Below are 5,000 nucleotides of genomic sequence, written 5' to 3' on the forward strand. Positions count from 1 at the left end.
GCAGAAAACACACACACACACACACACAAATACTTAAACCTCCCCACACACCGACTCTCTAAGCTCTTCCTTTCTCCCATCTGTACATTGTACGCCTGCAGTCACACAATCACAGCATATCATTGTGTTCACACACTGAGAAAAGAGTCTGTGAATAATCAAACCCCTCTCTTTGTGTGGTTATGATGTCTAGCTATACAGGGAAACAAAAGAGGATGGATGGACGGAGGGAGGGATCAACAGACGGACAGACGGAGGGATGGAGGGACGGACGAAGGGATGGATGGAGGGAAGGACGGATGGATGGATGGAGGGAAGGACGGATGGAGGGATGGAGGGAAGGATGGATGGAGGGATGGAGGGATCAACAGGCGGACAGACGGAGGGATGCAGGGATCAACAGACGGAGGGACGGAGGGAAGGACGGATGGAGGGATGGATGGAGGGATGGATGGAGGGATGGATGGAGGGATGGAGGGAGGGATCAACAGACGGAGGGATGGAGGGAAGGACGGATGGATGGAGGGATGGATGGAGGGATGGAGGGAGGGATCAACAGAAGGACGGATGGAGGGATGGAGGGAGGGATCAACAGAAGGACGGATGGAGGGATGGAGGGAGGGATCAACAGACGGACAGATGGAGGGATGGAGGGACGGACGAAGGGATGGATGGAGGGAAGGAAGGACAGATGGATGGATGGAGGGAAGGACGGATGGAGGGATGGAGGGAAGGATGGATGGAGGGATCAACAGGCGGACAGACAGAGGGATGGAGGGATCAACAGACGGAGGGATGGAGGGAAGGACGGATGGAGGGATGATGGAGGGATGGATGGAGGGATGGATGGAGGGATGGAGGGAGGGATCAACAGACGGAGAGATGGATGGAGGGATGGAGGGAGGGATCAACAGAAGGACGGCTGGAGGGATGGAGGGAGGGATCAACAGAAGGACGGATGGAGGGATGGAGGGAGGGATCAATAGAAGGACGGATGGAGGGATGGATGGAGGGAGGGATCAACAGACGGACAGATAGAGGGATGGAGGGACAGACGGACGAAGGGTTGGAGGGATAGATGGATCAAATAAGTAAAGAGAAATGACAGTCCATCATTACTTTAAGACATGAGGGTCAGTTAACCCAGAAAATGTCAAGAACTTTGAAAGTTTTTTCATGTGCAGTTGCAAAAAAACATCAAGCGCTATGATGAAACTGTCTCTCATGACGACCGCCACAGGAAAGACCCAGAGTTACCTCTGCTGCAGAGGATCAGTTCATTAGAGTTAACTGTCTCTCATGACGACCGCCACAGGAAAGACCCAGAGTTACCTCTGCTGCAGAGGATCAGTTCATTAGAGTTAACTGTCTCTCATGACGACCGCCACAGGAAAGACCCAGAGTTACCTCTGCTGCAGAGGATACGTTCATTAGAGTTAACTGTCTCTCATGACGACCGCCACAGGAAAGACCCAGAGTTACCTCTGCTGCAGAGGATAAGTTCATTAGTGTTACCAGCCTCAGTAATTGCAGCCCAAATAAATGCTTCACAGAGTTCAAGTAACAGACACATCTCAACATCAACTGTTCAGAGGAGACTGTGTGAATCAGGCCTTCATGGACAAATTAATGCAAATAGGCCACTTCTAAAGGACCAATAAGAAGAAGAGACTTGCTTGGTCCAATAAACACGAGCAATGGACATTAGACCGGTGGAATTCTGTCCACATTTCAGATGTTTGGTTCCAACAGCCGTTTTTTTTGGTTCCAACGCAGAGTAGGTGAACGCATGATCTCCGCATGTGTGGTTCCCATCATGAAGCATGGAGGAGGAGGTGTGATGGTGTGAGGGTGGTTTTCTGGTGTGACTGTCAGTGATTTATTTAGAATTCAAGGCACACATAACCATCATGGCTACCACAGCATTCTGCAGTGTATCTCCATCCCATCTGGTCTGCGCTTAGTGGGACTATAACTTGTTATTCAACAGGACATTGACCCAACACACCTTCAGGCTGTTTAAGGGCTATTTGACAAAGAAGGAGAGTGATGGAATGCTGCATCAGATGACCTGGCCTCCACAATCACCCGACCTCAACCCAATTGAGATGGTTTGGGATGAGTTGGACTGCAGAGTGACGGATATGTGGGAACTCCTTCAAGGCTGTTGGACAAGCATTCCAGGTGAAGCTGGTTGAGAGAATGCCAAGAGTGTGCAAAGCTGTTATCAAGACAAAGGGTGGATACTTTGAGGAATCTCAAATGTAAAATATATTTGCATTTAACACATTTTTGGTTACTACATGAATCCATATGTGTTATTTCATAGTTTTGATGTCTTCAAAATTATTCTACAATGTAGAAAATAGTAAAAATAAAGAAAAACCCTTGAATGAGTAGGTGTGTCCAAACTTTTGACAGGTGCTGTATGTGTCATGTGTCTCTGTATCTGACCATCACTGTGTGTATCTCTCTCTCTCTTTAACTATCTATCTCTATTGTCCTTTATATACTGGCCTCTTGGCAACAGACCAGCTACTGTCTCTTAATACTGGGCACTCTCTTAATGGACAATGGGAGAAGACTGGGCACTCTCTTAATGGACAATGGGAGAAGACTGGGCACTCTCTTAATGGACAATGGGAGAAGACTGGGCACTCTCTTAATGGACAATGGGAGAAGACTGGGCACTCTCTTAATGGACAATGGGAGAAGACTGGGCACTCTCTTAATGGACAATGGGAGAAGACTGGGCACTCTCTTAATGGACAATGGGAGAAGACTGGGCACTCTCTTAATGGACAATGGGAGAAGACTGGGCACTCTCTTAATGGACAATGGGAGAAGACTGGGCACTCTCTTAATGGACAATGGGAGAAGACTGGGCACTCTCTTAATGGACAATGGGAGAAGACTGGGCACTCTCTTAATGGACAATGAGAGAAGACTGGGCACTCTCTTAATGGACAATGGGAGAAGACTGGGCACTCTCTTAATGGACAATGGGAGAAGACTGGGCACTCTCTTAATGGACAATGGGAGAAGACTGGGCACTCTCTTAATGGACAATGGGAGAAGACTGGGCACTCTCTTAATGGACAATGGGAGAAGACTGGGCACTCTCTTAATGGACAATGGGAGAAGACTGGGCACAGCCTGGCACCTATTAGTCTCAGACACACACACACACACACACACACACACACACACACACACACAGATCCACCACGTACATACACACACACACACACACACACACACACACACACACACTGATCCACCACGTACATACGCACACACACACACACACTGATCCACCACGTACATACGCACACACACAAGCTGGTGTGAGTGACTAGAAACCCCCCTCAGACACAATGATTGTATAATGAACTGAGTTGAAAGGCAGCAGACTCTCACAGGAGGGTATACTGTGTAGGAACCAGCCTGTTAGTGACTCTCACAGTAGGGTGTACTGTGTAGGTACCAGCCTGTTAGTGACTCTCACAGTAGGGTGTATTGTGTAGGAACCAGCCTTCTAGTGACTCTCACAATAGGGTATACTGTGTAGGTACCAGCCTGTTAGTGACTCTCACAGTAGGGTATACTGTGTAGGAACCAGCCTTCTAGTGACTCTCACAGTAGGGTATACTGTGTAGGTACCAGCCTGTTAGTGACTCTCACAGTAGGGTGTATTGTGTAGGAACCAGCCTTCTAGTGACTCTCACAGTAGGGTATACTGTGTAGGAACCAGCCTTCTAGTGACTCTCACAATAGGGTATACTGTGGAGGTACCAGCCTTCTAGTGACTCTCACAGTAGGGTATACTGTGGAGGTACCAGCCTTCTAGTGACTCTCACAGTAGGGTATACTGTGTAGGTACCAGCCTGCTAGTGACTCTCACAGGTACACACACAAATCCACCAGGCAGCAGCACGCTGAAACACACAGTCTGTTAATAACCTTTCTGATCTCCCCATCCCGGATCCGGGTTCGTGAATACAGACTCAAGCTCATTACCATAACGCAACGTTAACTATTCATGAAAATCGCAAATGAAATGAAATAAATATGCTAGCTCTCAAGCTTAGCCTTTTGTTAACAACACTGTCATCTCAGATTTTCAAAATATGCTTCTCAACCATTGCAAAACAAGCATTTGTGTAACAGTATTGATGGCTAACGTAGCATTTAGCATTAGCATTCAGCTGGCAACATTTACACAAAAAAACAGAAAAGCATTCAAAAAAATAATTTACCTTTGAAGAACTTCAGATGTTTTCAATGAGGAGACTCTCAGATAGCAAATGTTCAGTTTTTCCTGAAAGATTATTTGTTTAGGACAAATCGCTCCGTTTTCTGCGTCACGTTTAGCTATGAAAAAACCCCTGTATCCAGGATTGTGTAAATCTATCAGCAAGCTCATTAGCATAACACAACGTTAACTATTTATGAAAATCGCAAATGAAATGAAATAAATATGCCATCTCTCAAGCTTAGCCTTTTGTAAACAACACTGTCATCTCAGATTTTCAAAATATGCTTCTCAACCATAGGAAAACAATAATTTGTGTAAAAGTAGCTAGCTAGAGTTAGCATTTCGCGTTAGCATTTAGCGTTAGCATTAGCGTTAGCATCCAGCACGCAACATTAACAAAAACATAAAAGCCTTCAAATAAAATCATTTACCTTTGAAGAACTTCTGATGTTTTCAATGAGGATACTCTCAGTTAGATAGCAGATGCTCAGTTTTTCCAAAAAGATTCCTTGTGTATTAGAAATAGCTCCGTTTTATACATCACATTTGGCTACCAAAAAAAATCCATAAATTCAGTCCTCAAAACGCAAACTTTTTTCCAAATTAACTCCATAATATCGACTGAAAACATGGCAAACGTTGTTTAGAATCAATCATCAAGGTGTTTTTCACATATCTCTTCATTGATACATCGTTCTTGGACACATGCTTTCTCCCCTGAATCAAATGGTAAAGTGGAAGC

The sequence above is a fragment of the Oncorhynchus mykiss genome, chromosome 19, assembly GCF_013265735.2.
Source record: "Oncorhynchus mykiss isolate Arlee chromosome 19, USDA_OmykA_1.1, whole genome shotgun sequence".
Classification (NCBI taxonomy): domain Eukaryota; kingdom Metazoa; phylum Chordata; class Actinopteri; order Salmoniformes; family Salmonidae; genus Oncorhynchus; species Oncorhynchus mykiss.